The 25512-nt window shown below is 45.4% G+C and overlaps 1 protein-coding gene across 1 annotated transcript in view; it reads right to left on the bottom strand.

The window, feature by feature from the left end:
- Window positions 1-25512, bottom strand: part of LOC125312264 (transmembrane protein 211) — a 99667-nt gene that overhangs the window by 3195 nt on the left and 70960 nt on the right. The window lies entirely within an intron of this gene.

The following is a 25512-nucleotide window of genomic DNA, read 5'->3' as shown; positions in this document are numbered from 1 at the left end:
CACATATTTCAAGACACTGCGATTCCACAAATTGCCCACTTGGTGGCAGTAGTGACAGTGCCTCCATGTACACCGGCTGGTTGATCCTCAACACCTTGTGGCAGTACAGATACACTAGAGTGATGGTCTGATGAAGACTATTTAAAGGTTTCCATGGCACTGTAAGAGCTGAATTCACCCCATAATGCTATGTGAGTAGTCTTTAAAGACCCATTAGTGCCAGTCATCCCAAACGCAAAACCACAGACAGGGAGACAGACAGGGAGAGAGACAGAAATAAGGAGATGGAGAGTGATCAACTGTCTGCTACAATGCATTTCTCCAAAAATCCCCTTAGTGTTCCATGTCCATTAAGAGAGTAAAATTTCAGCTGATCAGATTGAGCTGTCTACCTTGTGAAACAGAGAAACAAGGCTTTTCATAGAACCATACGCAACAACATTTACTGTAAATAGTGTAGTTTAATTAATAAAATATTACAGCATGAACTTTCAATCTGCTTCATATTCGTCTGTGTGTGTGTGTGTGTGTGTGGAGGCCATTCTTCACCCATCATTCTGTTCTTTCCTATAAGGTCAAACGTACTGGCTGTGTTTCTCCTAATGCCTCTGGGTAATTTCGGTCTTGGGAGAGGAGAGGAGAGGCTTGCAGTCCGACAAGTCAGTGTTTATCAGCGAGACTCTAGACTCTGCAAGTCTGCTTCACTAATGATTCCTTAATGGCCTTTTCTATCAAACTATCATTTGCTTTGTGGAGGGAGCACAAAGACTCAGTCAGAGTCTCCCATTTGTACGTGTGAGAAGAGGCGAAACAAATGCATTGCCACCCCTTAACCCACTCAACAAATAAAGAGAGGGGAAAAAAGTAACGAAGGGTTCCCAAACTGTTGGCCCAGTAATGAAAGTAATAGTTATCCACAGACTCACAGTAGCTGTTTGATGACTTAACCTCAGGCCACTGCTTCAGCTAGTGCAGTGTTTTGGTCTGCATCAGATAAGCACTGCTGCAAGGATTGATTTAGTCTCTGAGGTAATGACTGCAGTCGTAATACACTACTTATCAGAACTGCACACAAGCCTACAGTCAACTCTAATCTGGGCCAAACAGATCCCATTTGGACTCAAGATTCCTGAATCCCAATGGGCTAGAATGTAGTTCAGTCTTCTACAATAGTTTAGGTGGAGTCCTTTGGGACCATGACTTTAGTATATGAAAATCATTACATTTTTAAAGGTGTAATTTGGTACATCTTGGCATGTAGGCCAGGCAGAGGAGTCCTTCTTTAGCTCAGATATGGTTTCTTTATGGCTACAGGAACGAGAGATGACGCAGTCTCTATAGGTACATCTTTAAATGGAATGCTTTTCTATTCACCCCTGTATTAAAATATAATATAATTGCATTCAATGTGCGTGAGTCTGTGTTTGTCAATGTTTGCAGCGTTGCTATAATTTCATTGAAATGTAGTGACAAAATTGAATTCCAGTTATAAACAGGATAAAAACATTAAGCATGCAGTAGTTTGCATTCAAATACTGCCTTTGTTGTCTATGTTCCAATTTTCACCAATATGAATAATGACGAGTTTCTCAAAAAAATATCCTTTTGACAAAAGGAACACCCTGCTCTGAGCGGAGAAACTTAAATACCATGGCGATGTGTGGGAAATGCTAACAAATGAATGGATTGATGTGAGTCACTGAAGCTTCAGATGAGGTAATAACCCTCCAACCTGTCTTCCAGGCAGCGTGCATTATATTTGATAATCCCCCACTCATTCAAGGACAGAATATCAATTCCCTCCAGTCACAGTTAGTCACATGTGGCGTCGTGTGTTTCAGTGTGTGAGCCACGTTGTCACAGGGGCTGGATGCCGCCGCTGCGCCACACTCTGCTTTAGCTTCTGCTTTGTTGTGGCAACAGCATCCCATCAAATGTAAATAACAACCTCCTCCTGATATCAGGGCCTCGTTTTCTGAGCAAGCAACATCAAACATTTTTAAGTCCACACACAGTATTTGCAGATAAATTAATGGCTTAAATGCCCCACTTATACATCAAGGTTTGACTCACTTGACACAAATAATATAACGAAATTTAACACAACGGCTGTATTAAATCAGCGTCTGGCTGTCATGTGGGTGGAAGACACTAATAGACCTAATAAACTATCGCATGGTGGAAGTGTGTGGTTAAAATGAAATTACTGAAAGTGTGCAAGAGCATTACAACAATAGCTGCAGGCTAGTTAAAGGTATTAAGAACCACACAGAACTTCATGCTTCACAGCACACAAAGGAGCTTTAATGGCGGAAGGTTGTAAGCAATCACACTGCAGGAATGTAATGATACGGTTCTATGCTACCCTTGTCCTCCTATATTACGCAAACTTGGGACTTCTCACAGACCTGAAATCACAGCTAGGTACTTCTATTCTAACCCAAAGAAATTAGGCTATGTGGACTGTACAGTAGACAATCTGCCTGCACACACACAAACACACACACACACACACACACACAGACACACACACACACACACACACACACACACACACACACACACACACACACACACACACACACACAAACACAATGATGTACACAAAGCTGACACAGATAGAAGCCTTCTGGTTCCTGTGTGAAGAAAAACAACCACCCCACAACACAAACAGAAAAGCGTTTCTCCTCCACTTGAACAGAAGTCACATGGGCGGGATGTCAACAGTGGCGCTCCACTACACCCACGTGTAGCACTCTTGCTAAATGCCGCATCTCTGCAGAGCAGAGTTCAACTCACTGCATTGTTCAGTTGGGTCATAAAAAAATATGGCGATGGCATCTGAACATCTAAACAATGCGATGAAGAGTCATGAAGATACCATTTATGTACTGGTATGCCTCTCTCTCTCTCTCTCTCTCTCTCTCTCTCTCTCTCTCTCTCTCTCTCTCTCTCTCTCTCTCTGTGGGTGCGTGTGTGTATATGTGTGTGTGTCAGAGAGAGAGTTCAAGACTGACAATTTTTTACACAAGATGAAACTTGTGTGGAGAAAGACCAACAGAATAAGAATAAGAAGAATGAGAAGGAGACTGTGAAGTAGGAATGACCCCAAAGAAGCCCATGGGAGTTCAGAACCCCAAAGAAGCCCATGGGAGTTCAGAACCCCAAAGAAGCCCATGGGAGTTCAGAGCGTTTATATGAATGGCTGATCTCTCCCCACTGTCCCCTTCATGCGGCTGCTTCTGCCTTGCACAACAGTGTGCTCGTCATGGGCGATTACAGCAAGTGTGGCAGCAATACGTCTCACACACATAACCACTGGACAGAAACACAGAAGGCGCACAGCAGAGCGCTGCAGCGTTTCTCATAAGGGCTTCAGAGAGAAACTATTACGCTTCTGGAGTGCTCAGTGAATGTGAGGTGTGTGATGAGGTGCTGTTCATGCGTGGCAGGGTGTTAAGACGCTCTGTTGCCCGCTGCCCACACACACACACACACACACACACACACAACACACGCACATGTGAGATACACACACAGGCACGTACGAGACACTTACACACACACAACCACACACACACACATGTGAGATACACACACAGGCACTTCACACATGCACACACATTCACATACACCTACATGGACAGAAACACACACATACTGTAAACATTAACAGTGATAAAACAGCATGTTGAATCTTGTCCAAATGGACCTACTTCCCTGTCCGGTGTGCTGCTGTGTCCCTATATGAGTTAATTAGACCGCTGTACTGTCCAGTGGAAGTCTCGCTCATCCATCCTCCGCCAATTTAACAGGGTCATCTTGAATCTGCTGCAGACCTCCCCGCCCACGGCACAGCTTTATTAGAGCACATCCTGCCTCTCTGAGTCGGGTCCCATTCATTAAACACAGCCAGACTTCTGCTCCTGATCAAACTCTATTACCCCCCACGCTGGTCCAAAGTAATTGGCTTAGCGCGCGGGAAAGTTGCCCACTCGATTGCATTAGGGATTGATGGCACCACGTACGCTCGGTCCAAGTCCGATCCTCAGGTCTCTCAGTGCCGCCGCTGATGTGATTTGTCTCACTCATATTCCTCGCTCATCTTCATCTTCATCTTCATCGTTCCCTGCTTGCGGAGATCGGCTGCCGCCCATGTCCATCTCGGTGATTACTGTCACTCATAACGTCCTTAAACGAGCGGCACGCAAGTAGTTGGCACACCTGTCCCTCAGTGTGACGCCATCCTCCCAGCCCTGCTATACTGCCAACTCTAGGTTTGTGTGGCATGTGGCCCCATGACTCACTTAAAACACACTGATTTGTTTAGCAGACACTTTTATCCAAAGCGACAAAATGACCAGTACGGAATCTGGCATGAAAGCAGCCAAATGCTGATCAAATATGAAAGCAGCTGGTAGATCTCTGAGTGGCTGGTGAATTTGACCATTTCTTCATCAGTGGCTGGTAGATTTGAAAACCACCCCTGGCACAGATATGCATTTCCATCAGAGGCCTATGTGTGTGTACCTTTGGAATGGAGCCCATGATCCTGGTGCTGCCATCTCACTGCTCTGCCAGTCCCTCTACTTCCTCTGAGCCACAGGTCTTGGTGCTCCACCTCTCCACTTCAGTTTAGAGCTCTTTGCAGCTTGGGAATGTGTTGTTGTGAGGACTCGAGGCATTACTAGGCAGGTGGAGATGGGTGCGCTGGAACAGTCTTTGGTCATGAAATATACTGAAATATAAAAATAATCTAGTCTGTTTCTGTCTAATCTCTCTGAAAAATCATTCATGTGTTTACATTATGCATGAATGGTGTGTGTGTGTGTGTGTGTGTGTGTGTGTGTGTGTGTCTGCTATTGATTGTATTCTTATGACACAGTTGATGTGCGACGTCTACCAGAAAAGGCAGAATGCCAGGGAAGCGGTGGGGACAGCGAGCGGCTGTGCACGAGATAAGTGCCTTCTAGCAGAAACTCCCTGCTTAACCCTGCGTGTCCCCACATGCATGGCTCACAGAGATGAAGAGAAGAAAGCAAGAGAGGGAGGAAGAGAAGAGAAGTGAAGAGAGGGGGGAAGAGAGAGAGGGGGAGATAAATACAGAGAAAGAGAGAGAGGGGGAAGAGGTAGAGAAAAGAGGGAGAGGGAGGTAGAGAGAGTATGGTAGGAGGTCCATTTAAATATGAGGACAAATGCTGCTGTGCTTATCTGTGCTGACCTACAAGCCTGGCTCTGCCATCCTCAGCCAGCCAGAGACAAACACACTAGAGAGAACAGGAGGAGCTCAACACACGGCACGCCAACAATCACACAGGGAACAGGCCCTGCATGCAGATTACACTGTGTGGACTGTGTGTGTGTGTGTGTGTGTGTGTGTGTGTGTGTGTGTGTTCCCACGACAACGGTTCCAGGTCTAATTCGTGCAACAGTAGGTAGAACAGATTAAAGGTTTCTCGTACTGGAAGGAGTCCATGCTAGTACTAACATGTTAGCATTGCATAAATACAAAAATAGGGTTTTTGACTAATGTTTAAGGAGTTCGGTCTAACACAGAATTACTGAGGTGCCTGAGCCGGGGGAAGGCCTGGCTGACGCGCTAGATGTTATGAGTGCCTGGCTGATGCGCTAGATGTTACGAGTGCTATGCTCACTTGATTGCCTTGTGCTAAACAAACGCATGTAGACAATGTTGACATTGAAATCCAAAGTGGTTCATTTATTCCAATACACATTGCCCATAGCAGTTCCCATCAGCACAGCAATACAAGGCGGCGCGTGCAAACAGTCAAAAACCCTTTGCCCTTCCGGGTCAAACACCTGTCAACAACATTGTATTTGCTACCTTTATACCTGAGGCTAATTTACAGACATGCACCACCCAGTGTTACACAAAAGGAATTACAACATAAATACAAAGCAGCACTTGGCTCAAGCTACAAGCCATTGGTCAATGCAGAGTCAAAGTCATGGGTCGGTGGGGTCATCTGACAACCGACATGTGAAAGTCCACATTTGTACATTAACTCCTGTTCACAATAGGTTGGTAACCCACACACACTAAAAGAGGTCAATATCATGAAAAGAAAGAGCCACCCCATCCACCAAGCTGCAATGGACTTGTTTTTCACCGTATCCTGACGTCTCCCCAAAGTTGAACATATCTGCATGGTGGCAGCAGAGCACTAGAGGATGTTTGCAAAACAGCTATGATGCTATCTGCAATCCAGCACACCACTGCGGCCTGGCCAGCACCAAAACGAAACAGGTAAACATGCAATAAATCTCTATTTGCTGCTGCGCCGCTCATTTGTTTGGCTGGCTGGCCCCGTCTGGCAGTGATGAAAACCAGTGGCATACAGCATATGTGTGGGGGGGCCCCAGAAATGCAGAGAAATATTGTTTAATTACAGTCGCTGCTGCACAGCTATACATCAATGTGCATTTTTTCGGGAAGGTCTTGGGCTCGTTAGTCTTCCTTTTTTTGCCCTGATCGCTTGTTTTTCTGCCCCTTAGCCTTGATTACCAGGTGCTGTGAGCATACAAAGCGGACAGGTGTTTGGACCGAAGCGTTTTTGTTTTGTTTTTATTTCGACCCCAGCCGCCGCAGTGGTTGCTGAGTGGCAGCGAGGCAGCGAAATAAATGCTATTTTTTCACATTTGTTTCCATTAAGCAGAAAAGGCCTATTTGTAGCATTTAGAATTAACTACTTGTATTCAAAGGGGAGTGTGTGTGTGTGTGTGTGCACATGTGTGCATAATGTGTGTGTGTGTATGTGTGTGTATGCGTGTGTGCATAATGTGTGTGTGTGTGTGTGTGCATGTGTGTGTGTGTGATGTGTATTGTATGTGTGTGTCCTACCATAACCCTCTGTAATGAGAGTAGGAAATATGGCACCGGAGATGTGTCTCTTGGAAATTGCTATTCACTGGCTCACTCAACGAGCCATTTCAATTTCCCTCCTCAGGCAGACGAGCACACACACCACCGCCTGACCTCCAGCCACTCCACTCCACCCCCCCCCCCCGCAGCACCGGGACAGCGTCAGACTGCCCACTCAAATACCCCCCACCCCCACCCACCCCACAGCGTCAGACTGCCCACTCAAATACCCCCCACCCCCACCCACCCCACAGCGTCAGACTGCCCACTCAAACACCCCCCGCCCAACAGTGCCAGACTGCAGACTGCACAGGAGCGAGTGGGACTCACTCAGCCTGCACCTCAACACAGCTCCAGCTGCATGGGGGGCTGCATAAAACAGCCCGTAAAAGAGCCAAGTCAGTTTGAGTGAAGAGTACAGAAAAACAAATGAGTTCATATGACATGGGATTTAGTATGGTACGGTATGGCCGTGGTAGAAATTGAGACAGAGCGAGAGAGAGAGAGAGAGGGCAACTCATTGTAACTGTGCACAGTCTAGACTTCAAAGAATATGTCTCACTCAGAACAAAGGATACACGGTTCACATTCATTCACCTGAATAGACTCTGTGCTCTGTGTGTGTGTGTGTGTGTGTGTGTGTGGAGAGAGAGAGGGATGGAGAGTGTGTGTATACAGCACACACATACACTACACACTCAAATACTGCTAGCCGCAGATCACACACAACAAGTCTCTCTCCAGCCCAGCCCAGTGTTATTCTGTGGCATGCTGGAGCTTCAGCTCTTCTTACATTGGCTTCACTCAGTGCTTTAAGGCAGACACTTGCTGACATATCACACAAATGAATGTCTCTGGAACTACTGTTTATGGACCTTTTTCACAGCAGCTACTTTGGCATGAAATATATGGCAGGCCCAGGTGTTACTAATGACATTAACTTCGTTAACATCATTCAGTCACACCTGTGCTTGCCTTACTATGTGTCAAAGTGGCTGCTGTGAAAAAAGTCTGCAGTAGGCCTACATGCTACTTAAAAACTGGGCTTGTAGAAGTCTTGGTTTGCTTTTGAGTATGAATCCTCCACACCGCGGCTTTAAAGAGCACACACCTGTTCATTCCCAGAGGAGAGCCCATTCTGTTGAATGCTGTGTCCCATCTGTCCTGTTTCTTTCATAGCTGTGAGACCTACATGAACTGGGGCATCTACTGGATCACCTACTTAAACCGGATCCTAACAGAATGCTGTGCATTCTGTTTTGAGAAATGTAAATGTAAATGTAGTGTGCCCCGATTCTGTTGTCTTTCTGTCTCTCACCTAGTTCTGCTACTTGGAGTGCACAATAAAGCAGCGTGTTCAACAGATTCAGTGTGGACAGAGAGCATTCAGTGCTACACAACAGTCACTCGCTTGAATGCAGTTAAAATACACTGTTAGGGTAGTGCAGTGCATTGTAGTAAAGTGTAGTGTATTATAGTGTATTGAAGTGTAGTCTATTATAGTGTATGTGTAGAGGAGTGAAGTGTAGTCTATCATATTGTTAGTGTAGTGTAATGCAGAGTAGGATAGTGTAGCGTATTGTAGTGTAGTGTAAGAGTAGGATAGTGTAGCATATAGTGTAGTGTAGTGTAAGAGTAGGATAGTGTAGCATATAGTATAGTGTAATGCAGAGTAGAATAGTGTAGCGTATTGTTAGTGTAGTGTAATGCAGAGTAGGATAGTGTAGCATATGTAAAGGGTTGCCTTAGCACACAACACTCTGGTCTTACATACATGCACGTCACACACACAACACAACACAAAGATTCACAAACAGTTAATTAAATTAATTTATTTTCTTAGTATTTACATTTTATAAAATGTTACAAAGTAATAGCAAAGTTGTTTAAAAAGAAACAAATTGTTTTAAAACATTTTACCTTTCATTAGTTAATTTTCTTTCTGTCATTGTGAATAATAAACCGAGATGTATCCAGACCACTAGAGGGCGCTCCCAGAGTGATGGGATTACGACGTGGGTAATGGCGTGATTGTAGAATAAACAGTCGTGAGAAGCCATTAGTTCCGTGGAGCTAGCGGGCAATAGTAAGCGAAAATATCGCGGACAATAGCGGGCAATATAGCTAAAAAAGCGTCAAAATAAAGGTACAGACGAACGATCAGATAAAGTAGGTTAAAATTCGGTTTTCAGAGTATTTTTCAAAGGTTTACACGAAATGTAAACATGTTGCTGAAACTTAGCCTATGTAAATGCATGTGCAAATGTTGTAATTGTAGCAGAATTGTCTTGATAACATCCTTGAAATTGAACGGAAGTGATCTCACGCAACACCTTTCTCAATGCAAGGCAAGACAAACCAGAGCCCGTCTAAGGACATTCTCTGGACAAACGTCTCCATCTCCTGATGTAGGCTACTATTAAAAGAGAGGGGAACGAAAACAAACATAGAAAAAGGGGATAATAATGTACTATACATCGATTTAAAGTTAATGTTTTTATACAATTATACTTTGCATTAATATAATTGTGGAAGGATTACCTTTTTCATTAACAAGACCTAAAATAACACTATTATCAAATAACACTTTGTTCAAACTTAGGGTGGTAGGCTAAAATGGACTCCTTGTACTTTCAGAATAGATATTTATGCCAAATTCGTCTTTATAGGTATATGCCATACTAACTCTATCTGGGACTCATATAGCCTACCCTAGGCCTGTCATACTATACACAATACTATTGAACTTTAAGTTGTGTGGCTATGGAAACAATAAGTTGTGCATATTTAAAAGGGGGTAAAATGGACTCCTTATAACATATACTTTCAGAATACACATAGATATTTATACCAAGTTCGCCTTTGTAGTACCAGGCAATACCAAGTCACTAGGCCTTCTATTGACACACACTGTTGAACTTCAAATTGTGTGGCTGTGAAAACAATAAGTTGTGCATATGTAAAAAGGGAGTGAAATTAAATCCTTATAACATGTACTTTCAGAATATATAAAGATATCGATACCAAATTCGCCTTTGTAGGTACAAGGCCATACTAACTCTGTATCAAGTCATATACTATGTCTGCCATTGACATACACTGTTTGAACTTCAAATTGTGTGACTGTGAAAACAATAAGTTGTGCATATGTAAAAGTGGGGTGAAATGAAATCATTATAACATGTACTTTCAGAATACATATAGATATTTATACCAAGTTCGCCTTTGTAGGTACCAGACCATACTAACTCTGTACCGAGTCATATACTTTAGGCCTGTCATTGACATACACTGTTGAACTTCAAATTGTGTGGCTGTGAAAACAATAAGTTGTGCATATGTAAAAGTTGGGTGAAATGAAATCATTATAACATGTACTTTCAGAATACATATAGATGTTTATACCAAATTCGCCTTTGTGAGTACCAGACCATACTACCTCTGTACCAAGTCATATACTATAAGGATTCCATTTCACCCCACTTTTACATATGCACAACTTATTGTTTTCACAGCCACACAATTTGAAGTTCAACAGTGTATGTCAATGGTAGACATAGTATTTGACTCGGTACACACTTAGTATGGCCTGGCACTCACAAAGGCGAACTTGGTATACATATCTATAAATATTCTGAAAGTACATGTTATAAGGATTCCATTTCACCCCACTTTTACATATGCACAACTTATTGTTTTCACAGCCACACAATTTGAAGTTCAACAGTGGGCCAATGACAGGCCTATTGTATATGACTCGGTACACACTTAGTATGGCCTGGCACTCACAAAGGCGAACTTGGTATAAATATCTATATATATATATATATATGATGTAATGCACTTTCACACGGAGTTTGTTATTAAAGCCGTTACAGTGTCAATGCTGGATACTAGAGAGATGATTAGCTCTATACACGAGTGCACATAGGCTACACAAAACGTGCGTGCATATCGTGACAAAATTGATGTATGAGATGCATGTTCAGTTGTGTTTATAAAGTGGTGACTGAATTGTAAAATACCTGGTAGTGTTAAGAGATAATGGTCATTAGAAAGTATTTGGTTAATGTGAATGGGTTTATGTTATGAGATGCATTTAAGAACATTCTCTTAGAACAGGTTAAATATGAGTTCATGAAAGCTTCTAAGCTTCATAGTTAATGCTATGTGGATACTTCTTTATAGTTTAATGCTATGTGGATACTTATTCATAGTTTAATGCTTAGGTGAATACAAATCTAATGTAATTTCTTTATTTTTTTTACTAAATCTGAAATGCAGTTCAAGTGTACGTAAAAGTTAATCACCCATGGTGCTATGGTTAATGATTTCATGTAGCTGAATGAATACGTCTGGAACAATGTGTGCATTTGAAAATCCACATGTCTTTGTAGAATAAACAGTCGTGAGAAGCCATTGACACGCGTTTTGTTGTACACTTTTCAATCCCATCACAGATTGGGATAAATGCTACAGAGCCACGCTCGCACCCGGGCGTGGTGGTAACACATACTGAAGTAGTGTTTAAGTGTTCCAAACCACTCTCAACAAAATACAGTAAATTCCTTTTTTAGAAATAAAAACAAGCCTTGCCATTTCAGCTGTTGTGTGCCCTGCCATAGCAAGTGCATCTGGGTATGTATGTTGTTCTGTTGCCTGGCCTCAGTCATGATCTACACAGCGCCGCTGGGAAATCAGTCTAACGGGCACGTGTTGCCAAGAGCCCCATGCCAACAGCCCTCTGCTGGAGCTCAAGTGTGGTGGTGGTGAAGGGGGCTCTGGATCCACTCAGTAGCACAAGCCCCTCCGCGCCCCTTTGTTTGGGACGCCGCTCTCAAAGAGCATATGAAATATGGAGCGCAGATGCTGCTGCTGATGGACAACAGTAAAGAGGGGGAGAGAGGGAGAGAGAGAAAAATAGGGATGAGAGGGAGGAGAGAGAGAGAGAGGGAGGGAGAGAGAGAGAGGGAGGGAGGGAGAGAGAGAGAGAAATAGGGAGGTAAAGAGAGAGAGAGGGAGGGAGGGTGAAAGAGACAGAGAGAGGCGGGGATGAGCAAGAGAAAGCAGTGCTCATTAGGGAGCACATAAACTATACTGCAACATGGGCATCATCCTCACACAAAGACAAGCAAAACCCCACACAGACAGACAGAGAGCCAGGCAGGCAGCCAGGCAGACAGACTGACAGACACACATACAGAGAGAGACAGGCAGACAAACAGACAGACGCAGAGTCTCAGTGGTCCTGACAGACATATCCCTCATACACAGACACAGACACAGACACAGAGTCAAAGCATAATACCAGACAAGGACATGCACACCAGACAATGAGGGAATGAGAGTGAGAGAGAGAAACCAGGGAGAGAGTATTAGAGAGAGAGAGAGAGAGAGAGGGAGAGAGAGAGAACATGAGAGAGGGAGAGAGAAAGAGGGAGAGATTTGTAAATAGGAATGTGATCCATTAAAAGGCAGGGAGATGGAGAGAGAGGAAGAGTAGGGGTAGAGCGAAAGAAAGAAGAGAATTCAATGATAAATCACTGAGACAGGGGAGAATAATGCGAGGTAAGAATGGTGCTTAATAAAATATGAAAGTTCAATTTGTCCAGCTTAACCGTCTGTCTGAGGAAGACGTTCTATGGCCAGACATAAGGACCTTGAAATAACTGAACAATCATGTGAATTGCTCTGCATATGAAATGTTCCGTAATGCAATCAGAGATATAAAATGGCAATATGTCTCAATGTGACCGGGGCAATGGACACCTCATCAATTCTATCTCGCTCCTCCCCTGTCTATGAGACTTTTCACTTACAGTATTTCAAGGCAAAGCTAGTCAAATATTTTTTTTTTAACTTTTCAAACACCAGACATAGCTCACATTAAATTCAACAATGGGCTTCGCAAAAGTGTATTCAATGCAGGACTAGGTAATAATAGGTCATATTTCAAAGCTACTTTACATACACCAACCAACTGCTGTTTGTCAGTAAATCCCATCCCACATAAGGATACTAGTGCCCAGGAGGGCACAGGTCCGAGTCCAGCCAGAGGTCATTTCTCAGTCCCACAACCCACCTCATTTCCTGTCCACTCATAGCTGTCCTGCCCATAAAGGCTAGATAAGCCCAAAAAGAGATTGTGAAAAAAAGCTTCACTGAATAGATGCACCCACTTACATGTACTTTGCCATTCACTTTACCGCCAAGCCCCATCTATCATCTTAATTACTTTCATTTCCATATGACCATCCATGCCTTAATGTCTGAAATTAATTTACGTGTCAAACAAATTGGATGTCCTTGACGTTTCCCTCGCACGTGAATGCCAACAGCATTTGCTCTTAAAGACAGCAGCTTGTTCATAATTTAAATGAAAATATCAATATGCAGTGTGTCACTCTCAAGGCTTGGGCCAACGTATGACATGTTAATGCTAATATATTCAGGTCAATGCAGACACTTAATCATTTGGAGTCAATAAACAATGTAATATATTGGCATTTTGATGTATAATGATATATAATAAGAGATTTGTCATAGTCAGAGCCATATACTGTGGAGATGTGTAGATTTCTATAGCATTCCCATGTGCATTGGATCACATCACTCCATACCATTATGTGCAGCAGCAATTGAGCTGCACTGACTAATCACAGCATTCCAAAGGGCTAATCTATCCAAGCCACACACAAAACAAATGACTGGCTGCCAGTGAGCGGACTTTCCCAGTATGGTGCCATGCTGCAGCTGAAAAGGCCCTGTGTCTGGTTCAAAGGGACCAAAATGGTCACCACATTTGTCCCAGAGTTTCCGTGTTGTCCACGCGAGGTGTGGCACTGTCACCGCTGACAGGATTAGAGTACAGCAGGATCACGGCAGGAGCACGGCCAGCCTCTCCTCCGCGCTGACCTTCCACAGGTGAGACTGCGGCCGTCGTGTTCAGAGGCACAAACAAACAATAAACAACAAATACAAAAGCGTACACCTTGGCACCTGGCCAGCTTATGCTCACCTTCGTGTAACAATTACTATGACGCTACGTACATCAACACAGCACTGGAACACAAATTGTCTGATCGTACGGTGCTGTGATTGCAAGAACAGAGATTTTTCATGATGCTGGGATGTGAAACAAAAGCCCCTCCGCCCAGCCAGCGCTGCTTGTGCTGCTCACATGAGCGTGTTCTGCTGTCAGAGAGACAAAGGAGGAAGAGCCGGGAGGAACACCTGAGCACAGTACGAGGGACAGAGCTCCCATTAATCAGACTATGTTCTTTCTGCTCTCTCTCTGTCTTTCTGTTCTCTCTCTGTGTGTGTGTGTGTGTGTGTGTGTGTGTGTGTGTGTAGGATAAAGACAGACAAGTGCGGTCCCATGTGTGCCCATTGTCACAGTGTTGTTTGTGTGCACCTGTATGTGTGCATCTCTGTGATCATAGTCTTGTTTGTATGTATCTATGTATGCATGTGTGTCTGTCTGGGTGTGTGTGTTGTATGTGTGTGTGTGTGGTGTGTGTGTGTGTGTGTGTGTGTGTGTGTGTGTGTCATTGTCGTGTGTGTGTGTGTGACTGAGAGCAGATAGGCTGGCGTGGCCGGTGTGGCCGGCGACAGCGTAATGAATTCCTCCTGGAGGCAGGGGGCCCCGCTGCGCTGCGGTAATGAAGCCAGGCCCTGCCGCCACTTCTGACCTGCTGGCATTAAAATGAAATGAGAACCATTACCTCCAGCTGGGGGTGAGGGCTGCTGGGGCCACCGGGGGCCCACAGGGGTGCTGCTGGAGGGGGGACGCGTCAGATACAGACCAAGATAGCCCCCCCCCCTGTCTGAGTAACATCTCTGTCAATGTCTTGCTATTGTGTCTCTGTGTGAGATTGTGTGTGTATGTGTGTGTGAAGGCATGTCTGTTCCATGTGTTGTGTCTGTGTGTGTGTGAAGGCATCTTGTGTTGGTGCATCTGTCTTTTGTGTGTGTGTTTGTGTGTGTGAAGGCATCTTGTGTTGGTGCATCTGTCTTTGTGTGTGTGTGTGTTTGTGTGTGTGTGTGTGTGTGTGTGTGTGTGTGTGTGAGGATAGTCTTCAATATGGATTTGCTTCTGGAAGTAGGCTAGAGAATACATTTCAGAAGGGTCTATTCAATGTCTCAGACAGAGTTCAGCTGAGGGCAATGAATATGTCTCCCCTCACAATGCAATCTGGTAAGGTGGGACACACACACACACACACACACACACACACACACACACACACACACACACACACGCATACACACACACAAAGGCATAAAAAGATATGTCTGAGGAACTCAGACATACAGGCAGATGTCAATATTCTGGTCCCTTGATTGATCTTCTCTCTGACGTATTTTGCTTTGGAAAAAGACAGAGAGAGGCAGTGAGACAGGGACAGAGAGAGACAGAGAGACAGAGAGAGAGAGAAAGAGAGAAAGTGAGAGAGAGACAGACAGAAAGGGAGAGATAGGGAGAGAGAGAGGAAGAGAAAGAGGCAGAGGGAGAAAGAGAGAGAGAGTGTGTCCTCTGTTTTCGATCCTGGCATTAAAAGCCAGCCGATTTTGTTCCACACACTTGAGCCTGTTGATGGATCTGGGTGATGCGGCTCGTCTCGCTCCCTGTGCTGCGACACCTCCACCAGACACGCCCTTTGTTTCCCCACACTGCTGAGCAGCCCACGCCCCCACGGGCCCACTCCACTGAGCCCAATCAGACCCTCCTCTCAGCCGTGGCCCTCTACAATGTAGGAAATATGATTTGGATTAATTAACCTCTCTCCCATTCGTTAGCTCGTACAGAGCGTACACACACATATACACACACACACACACACACACACACACACACACACACACACACACACACACACACACACACACACACACATACACACAGAGACAACACAAAGAGAGGATTTAAGGGATTGGATAGCCACGTAAATCAATACACCCTTCGTAGATTTGGATGGCTTAGGTGCTTGACATGAGCTGACATGAGTTGATCCCTTCGCATGTATTTGTTCCCCAAGGACACACACAGAACACACACACACACACACACACACACACACACACACACATACACACACACACCTGTGAATATGCACACAAACACGCACAAACACCCTCACACTCATGCACATGCGTGCAAAAGGGTAGGCACACACTTATACACACACACTCACACAGGCCCATGTGAGCCTGTTAAGCAGTGCTCTTAATGAACAGAGGAAAGCGTATGGTCCTCATGTGCTGTCCCCTCCCTCCCGCCTCCACATTTGAACCCCACCTCCACCCGCCCCCACACCTCCACCCCACACACACCTCCACCCCCTCCCCTCGCTCTGTCCCTCTCTCTCCATCTGACGAGGACATGACAGGAGCCGTGCGCACACTGGACAGATATGCTTAATGATGCCTCTTAAAAGGGCTGCAGTCGCTAATGGAGTCCCAGGGGACCTCCACCCTCCTCACCCACCCTGCTGGCCACCAACCGCCTAGCAGCCAGCCCTCCACCCTCAGTAACGCCGCAGACGCCGGAGAGGAGGGCAAAGACGGCGTAGCGTTAGTTTGAAAGAAAGAAAGTGCTCCTGATCTATTTCTGATAAAGTGAATAAAGTGTGTGTGTGTGTGTGGGGGGGGTGGGTTTGTATGGTGGTGGTACTGGTGGTGGTGGTACTGGTGGGGGTGGGGGTTTATGGTGGATCAGGGGGCTACAGGTTAAGTAATGAGAGAGAGAAAAAAGGGATTTCCTTTATGAGGGGGTAAAGCCAGCCCTGTCTGTCATGGATTCCTCGCTCCTATAATGAGATCCTGTTGAGACAAAGACTTGAAAGGCTCGCTCGCCGACATGGCCATGTAATGAAGAAGCCAGCCTGTCAGTTTCCCTGTCTCTTTTTGGGGAATGCTGTAACTAATCACAGGCTTTCACACACACACACACACACACACACACACACACACACACACACACACACACACACATCTATATATGTTTGTTATAGTGTGTGTGTGTGTGGTTGTGGATAATGTGTTTCAGCATGTGGTTAACTCCGGGTAAAAGCGAGGTCAATTCCCATTACGGGCTTCCCACAGACACAGCTTTGTGTGTGGTGTAGTGACCTTTGAACCCAGTTGGTTAAAAGAGTGTTCTGTAACCATGGGTTGCGGCGCTAACAGGCATTTCCTCATCAGCCTTCACACACACAAAGCATCTCCGCAAATAAAAACAGGAACTGATAGGGTCAACACTATGACCCCTCCTAATGCCTCTTACACTCTGACAGTTAAATTGAGTTATGTGTGTGTCGGTCTGTGTGTGTCTATATGTGTCTATGCGAGTTTGTGACGCCCCTTTAAACAGACAAAACAATGAGATTGTAATTGCTAAATGTGACAGAGCACCTGCCACTCCATACATTACTCGCATCACAACACTATCAATGTTTCCTCGTTTACCCGCTCTGTGATTGGCCAGCCTGAGGCTATGGATAACACAGCTCAGTGCACGAGAGGGAACTGAGTCAGATGATACACGTTTATGCTGCTCTAAGACACCCAGCTGCAGGCCCCGGGCAGATAGGACGAGGCGATAAGTTAAGAATCGGCTCAATGTCATCTCTGATAAGGAGATGAAAAGGAGCGACCACGGGCTCGGGGAGTCTGGTCTGGCCGCTTGGCCTGGTCTTCCTGTTGAGGTGAGAGAAGGACAGAGGCGAGGACAGAGACCACGGGAATGTGAGAGCGCAGGCAGCATGTGAGGACGAGGTGTGTGTCCATATACATATCACATGTCGTATCATGTATGTGTGTGTGTATATATTACATTACATTTAGCAGGCACTTCTTGACCAAAGTGACTTACATAATGTCAGCTTTATTACAAGGGATAACATTGTCCCCGGAGCAACTTGGGGTTAAGTGCCTTGCTCAAGGGCACAACGGTGGAGGTCAAGGAATTGAACCGACAACTTTCGGGCTACTGCACGCTAGTCCAGCTCCTTAACCACTACACTACCACCACCCACATATATATGTGTGGTTAGTGGCCTGTGGTACCACCACCTATGCCGCCGGCGCCAAAGCCATGCTCCTCTTTGCACTGGTACTGGTAGGAGCTAACGGCACTCACAGAACCCCACCGTCCTCCTCCCCCACCCCCGCCTAGCCTCCAGCAGCTGCTGCCGCCGCCTCCCACACAGGTGTGCCGCTGTGCGCATAGGTGTAAGTAAACTCAGGAGCCATAGAGACGGCTGGAAGCGAAGAGGTGTTTGTTTGTGTTTAAAAGAGAGATCTCATACTCTCTCACACAGAGATAAACACACATACACACACAAATGTACACAAAAGCACGCAAAACCTACTGATGTGGGCACACTGTTATCAGGGAAAGATGAATGTCTCTGAATAACATGAATACAACACACACACACACACACACACACACACACACACACACACACACACACACAAATACACACAAATGTTGTGAAATGATGTTAAATATTCAAGCGTATATAAACACCAAACACATGCATACAAGCATAGACACACACACACAAATTATACATTTTAATACTGTCAAGTCTAAATGTTAGGCAACACACACACACACACATACACACACACACACACACACACACACACACACACACACACACACATACACACACACACATACACACACAGTCTCAGCTCCTGCCTTTCAGAGCGGCCTGCCTGCTGGAGGACATGAATAAATCACAGGCCAGTTGTTGAGTCAGGGCTCTAATCGGCCTCTGCGCTCCACTGATCCAGAGCGGGTGCCTGCAGTGACCACACTGCCACACAAAAGCCTCCGCGCCGCACACCCGTGTGTCCACTGCCGCTCCCCACGCCGCCACTCCGCTACTCGAAAAAACACACGCCGAACGACCGACGCCTCGGATTCCACGTGAGAAAGCCACTGTCTGCTGGAGGGTGTGTCAGCATGCGATGGCATGGACGGCATACGCGTTCCTTCCCCATGAGGCCTTTTATTCCGCTGCAGATCGTAGCTCCTAGTGCTAATCATTGTGCGGACAATATCTGACCCCTTCTCAACCCAACTCAACCCTCACTCACACACACACACACACACATACACACACACACTACCCCCGACATCTCTCAAAGGCTATCGTTAGCCCGCACAAATGGAGCAGCCATCCCTGCCGACAAATTACCATGATAATTGTGGCGTTTATCTGAACAACACAATGACTGCTCAGAGTCCTCAGGGTCCTATATATCAGGGGATTATCACTGAGCAACAATGTTGAGGCAGTTTGTATTCGTGACACACACACACACACACAGACAAACACACACACACACACACACACACACACACACACACAACACACACACACACACACACACACACACACACACACACACACACACACACAGCCCTACTCCTAAACTCTTCAAATGCAAATGTAATGGTTGGTAATTTTAAGGATGATGACGGACAGTTAATTAGCGGACTGGCCCTGGCTCGTGACAAAAACACACAGAGGAATCCATGTTACTCTTCTGTGTTTTTGCCCTCCAGGGAGGGCTACTCTGTAGCTGGGGCACTGACTGCAATCACACAGTGATTATCAGATTCTGATGGGAACACTGCTCATCCTAGCATGTGAATTCATCTGATTGCCTACAGTGGGGGAAAAAACTATTAAAAGGTTGAAGGCTGGGCCAATGGGGGTCACTCCATTTTTTGGCCTCCCATGGACATTAATGAGGCTCCTCCAGGACCCTGTTGGGCTTGTAATGTTAGCTGGGTAGCCGTAGTAATGAGTAGGGATGATTAACTGGGAACTAGAGCTGCCAATCCAGAGTGCTGCCACAGAAACGTGACCTCACTAGCAGTCAGTTCCTGCAACATCCTCTCATAGGGTCATGGAATCCACCTCGACGCAATATCACTTTAATCGCAACCTCATGCGTGTTCTCTCCTGTTTTTAGTTTGATGCTAATTCAACAATGACAGTAGCCCGATTTGCATGCACACACTTCCTGTGTGCCGGTGTCGCCTGCTCTTGTAGCATTGTACCGTGCTTCAGAACATTTCCCACAGTCTCCCCAGCCGGGAATAGAACGCTATCTCTTTTTCCATTCATGAGCGTGTGGAGCAGCTTGGCACAGATGCTTTCCTCTCTCTAGCCGAGACTGGTTGGGTCTGGCTACGTTTTTTCAAGCAGAGAATATACAAACCAGGATCAGCTGATTTGTATTCTTAACCAAATTCATAATCACCTCAGACATAGTTTAACCTTAGCAGCGATAAGAAGCGCTTAAAGCTAATGTCTCTATTTGAAGATGCAGAATCAACAGAGCCATGTCTTTGTGTGCATAAGAGATCAACCTTCGGTAATGTACAATCTAAATACAGAGCTATTTGACATGGTAGGGTTAGCACTGATTAGGGGCAGGAACATATTTTAGCATCACTGAATGGCACAGATTATCTGAAGGAATGGCCCAATGCAATTTCTACAAAAAGATTCCTAGTCATGCCAACTTTTTTATAGAGCTTTTCGTATAGAAGACCTGTCCAAGGTGCTGAACCTGAGATTTGTCTGAAGTTGGCTCGTGAGTTCAGAGAGTTCAAGCGAACTCTGGATGGCTGCACAGCTCCTGTCTGAGAGGTAATGACCCTGTAGTAGGCCACAGTCATATCTCTTAGCCTACTGCTTCACAAATTGACACAGCGAGACTGACACAGCTTTTCATTTTAGCCTGGAGATGATTTATTATCCCTCCTCTCATCTGCCCCCTTTTATGTGACAGAGAGGATCCCGTTTTATATCTGAGCCTTATACCAGTACGTTCTGTTATACGAGTATGTTCTCTTACGAATATGTTCTCTTATACCAATATGTTCTCTTATACGAATATGTTCTCTTATACGAATACGTTTTGTTATAAGAGTATGTTCTCTTATACGAATATGTTATCTTATGCAAGTATGTTCTGTCATAAGAGTATGTTCTCTTATACGAATATGTTATCTTATATGAGTACGTTTTGCCATAAGAGTACAGTATGTTCTCTTATACGAGTACGTTCTCTTATTTGAGTATGTTCTCTCAGGGCATAAGTGACTCAAGCCGGAACAAAGGGAGTGCAGACAGAGTGTTTTCTTTTCATGTTTCACTGTTGTTGTTGTTTATTATCAGCACTGAGGGTTTTGAAAGGGCTTTGTCCTGCAGACAGTTTTCAGCTAATCTTGCCCTACAATGGCTGGAAATAAAGAATGATGTGGAGCATTCAAGTCTTATTTTCTGGTGGCTGGAGGGCATTTTGCATGAACATTTCAACCCATTCTAAGTGGATAATATTCCCTGTGGCAAGTAATACATTTAAGTCTACTGCCAGTGATAAACCCACATCTGATCTATCCCCTCAACTGCAGGCAATACCCAAAGCTAACACCGTAGCTGCTCTAATCTGAGTTTTGCCTGCAGGATGATTGATATATTCAAGGCCATTTGAAATGGTATTTAAACCGCCAAACAGCACAGTTCAACACCACTGGACACAGTGTGTTAAAGTGTTATGTCAAAGGGTTGCTTCCTGATCGATGAGCCCTTAACCATCCCTGATTGATTCCCTGTGGAGAGATGATGGGGGCATTGGGGGGTTAGTGGAGACTTCAACCTGCACATCCCTATGTGGAGGACCTCCCAGCAGGTTCACCTCTTAATCCTGAACACGCTTATAGGAGACTCAAAGGTTGTGTATGAGGTAAATAAAAATATCTGACCAAAAATGGAGAAGAAAGACAACAATTGTGTTATTTTTTTTCAAAATAGTAGTTTTGCTTTCTTGGGTTTCTGGTCTCATCGTTTTTATTGGATGGTGAATTGGAGGCAAAAACAATAACGTTGCTGCTGCTACAGGCAGACGGCCATGGCAAGCTGGGCGCTGGGTGTCTACAAATAACAATGACAAGAAATGAAAAACATTGAGATTAATACACACAGCCAATATCTCTTTTCTTTTCTTCTGCCTTTCACGTGCCCTTTCTTTCCTGCACACCTTGCACTCGCTCTTCTCGCTCCACGCACCACTCCCCCCTCGTCCTCACCACCACCTCCTTCCCCCGGAGAGCGGGGCGTAATCGTTTGTAAAATAAGAAGACAGAAGATGCAAATTACCTTTTCTAATCTCAGAGCAAACAGTGGGAGATTAAATTAAGGCCCACAGAGACTCCTGCAGACGGCGGGGGGAAGACAGAGCTTTCTCTCCCCCCTCTCTCTCTCTCTCTCTGTCTGCCTCTCATGTCCCTTCTTCCTTCTCACTCCGGCTTCTCCTCAGTCTGTATGTCTCCTCTCTCCCTCTCCCTCCCTCATCTCGCTCTCGCTCTCGCCCTGCCTCTCCATCTCTCCCCGCTCTCTGCCTATTTATCTGTCTGTTATGCACTCGCTCCCAATAGCTCCCCTGCCAGGGAGTCCAGGTCCTTTTATTTGGGCAGGATTCCACCGTCTGATGCCTTTATGGCTCTGTGATGGCCTTTTAATAATTCACGCGGGCCAGGTGCGCTAAACAGGCAGCTCAACAGCTAACCTACCCCGACCTGTCTCCCCACGACCTTCCAAAAATCCCATTAGACGGGAATAAATGATTACCGCGTTTACATCTGTCTGTGGCTCCCCACACACGTCCGCGATCCCTACAATTTTCCTAATGGTCTTAGTCTAAACAGGCTTTTCTGTCAGGGCTTCCCGCTGTGTGCCTCCGGAGTTACAAATCTCCATTATTCCACATTTGAAATGCAGATGTCATTGGCTTTTGTGGATCGGGTCTTAAGCCTGAGCCACATTATGAAAATGTGCGGCGGCAGAGAGCGAGAGAGACAAATCGACACAATTTGTTGTGTGAGCGAGGCAGAGATCCCAGGCCAGAGCATACCACCATGGAGTGGGGAAGAAGAGAGGAACAGAGAAGAGGAGAGGGGAGGAGAGGAAGAAATGAGAGGAGATGAAATGAGAGGAGTGCAAAGAAGAAAAGAGAGAGAAGAGGAGATGAGGAGAGGGGAGAAAAGAGAGGAGATGAAATGAGAGGAGTGCAGAGAAGAAGAGAAGAGAGGAGAGAGAAGAGGAGGTGAGAGGGAAGAAGAGGAGGTGAGAGGAGAGGAGATGAGAAGACAGAGTGGTTGAATGGAGTTCTGCTCTCCACCAGAGTTCAGTCCACTCTCCACTGGCACTCTCTCATTTCAGGCCTTCTTCCAAGTCGCCTTCATGGGCTATCAGTCATAGAGATCAGCCTCGGCCTCTGTGCTGTAGACTGTCTTTGGGGTCTTTGAACCAGAGAGTAAAGGCTATAATGGAGCAAAAGAGAGGTACTTCTGATGTCGGGGAATTCCTAATGCCAAACTGATTGATGTTGAAATGTGAAGTGTATGTGCCAAGAGTGGTGATAATACCTGACCTGAGGGTATGACAGCAAGCCTTTAGATTTGAGAGTCCGTCTGTCTGACTGTCAGTCTAGGAGGACATTTTGCTTTTCAAAGGTTATACCTGACAAGTATGACATCAAATATGCCACTTGCTAGAATGTCCCCTTTATAGGACCAACTACAATCGGGAGACCACACTGAAAAACAAAAGCATTTGCTTTATTCATAAAACTATTACTTTTCTTATTTTTTATTTTGGGAAAACAAAAAATATTCATTCCTAGGTTTATTTGTATGTCTTATGTAAAGCATCCTATTTAAATTCAGCTGTCAGAGCTCTATTTTCATTTGTGAGAGGATTCATCTAAAAGGAGAACAAATTTAGACAGATTTCTCCCAGAAGCAAAAAGAACAGAAAAGAACAGAGCAGAAATCAATTTGATGAAACAGTTTGAATACCGGTACATATTTCTCAGTAACACAGTCAAATATTTGTGAATGTAAAAATAACCTTTTGCATTCTACTTTGCCATCTGCCAGGTTCTATCTTGTGTCTTTGGCCCTCTTTTTAGTGTGTGTAATCTCAATCAGATTAAATCTTAATTGACCTTCCACAGGCAAGGAGTCCAGAAGGCTTTTAGCCATGGAATTAATAATAAAAAAAAGAAAAAAAAAGAACTCCATCCACAAAGAGAGGACAGGGAGTAAGCGATAAGGAGAGTGAAAAACAGAGAGGGGTAGAAATAGGAGTCGAGCGAGAGAGTAACGGAGATAGAGTGGGCTGCGTTCTGAGGCATACTGTAACTGCCTCAAAGTCATTACACAGAGCGAGAGGGAGATAACATTCTCGGGGTTATATGGCGCTTGAAATTTGGACCAGCCTGACGGGCCAGCCAGTCAGACAGGGCCAGCACAGCGAGCTTCTGATGGCGTCACGCATCCGTGGCCTCAACCGCTGGAGGGCTGCGATGACTCGGTCACCGTTTGACCTTTTCAGTCGTTTGCAATTTCAGAGCGCACAACAGAGAGTCCTGTGCTTGCAGCAGTGTGATTTCTCATACAGATTTCACCATGCTTACGTGGCTGGGGAAAATGTAAAGACTGTCATGGCGTGTGCATGTGCTGTCACACAGCCACAAAAACTCCTGTAGGGCACCAACCTGCCCAAACCAAATGAACAGGGCTACCACTGAGCCAAAGCCCCGCATTTAAACTGCACAGGACAGATATAGCTCTTCACACATTGACCTTTCATGGACACAAAAGAACCCCTGAAGCCAATGTCAGATTCTTTACTTTTGTGGAAAATTTACTGAGTTGTTAAAAGTGCAAAATTACAGGGCTGTAAACTAGGGTAATTTTTTAATCAGAACAAATGTTGCACAATAAACGCTCTGATGACAAACAAAAGAGATGCCCTTCATGCCATGCCACACAAAGCGACTCCATATCCCTGCTGAATGTAGACTTGCCCTTTAGTTTCCTCTCCTGTCTCCCTGTTTCTTCTCCCACTGCAAACACTACACCTTTCCAAAGCCAACCCACTCGGCTGCAAGTCTAAAGACCAAGACAAAGGCGATCTGGAGAATTCTCACCAGACGGCACCTCACCCAAACCCACCCAACCCACCCAATCCACCTCCCAGGTGCTTTATTGCGGCATGTAAGATATCCCCTTGCAGCTTAACATCTGGGTGCTTTACTGCCAACGGACTCATAAATAAAAGATAACTCCAGACGACCGAACACAGGCGTCTGTGTATAAATCATGGATATGGATTTCCAGTTGCCTATTCTCTCTCTCTCTCTCTCTCTGTCTCTCTCTCACTCAACCACTTCTACCCGAGGTGGGAAGAGCGTAGCAGGTAATTGGAATCAGCGATGGGGAGCAGTCCTGGATGCCATTTTCTACTCGAGCCGGGCCGAAGAGTGTGGAGGAGCATGGTGAATTACACGGGCCCCATCCCGGCTTTTGGACGCTGACAAAGACATGACATTCTAGCCCGCGGTTCGTCATATTGTGTGGTGGTGATGGTGGTGGTCGACCAGTAGCAAACCAATCACCCCCCAACCCCACCCCCACCCCACACACACACACACACACACACACACACACACACACACACGGATGCATGGTGAAGTGAAAAATGTGATCGTCTTACAACAGGCGGTGAGTAGGCCGGTTAGATGGACACAGT

This window comes from Alosa alosa, chromosome 2 (genome assembly GCF_017589495.1).
Source record: "Alosa alosa isolate M-15738 ecotype Scorff River chromosome 2, AALO_Geno_1.1, whole genome shotgun sequence".
Taxonomy (NCBI): Eukaryota; Metazoa; Chordata; class Actinopteri; order Clupeiformes; family Clupeidae; genus Alosa; species Alosa alosa.
Note: the sequence above shows the minus strand (reverse complement) of the source record. Positions and strands in the feature narration are given on the sequence as shown.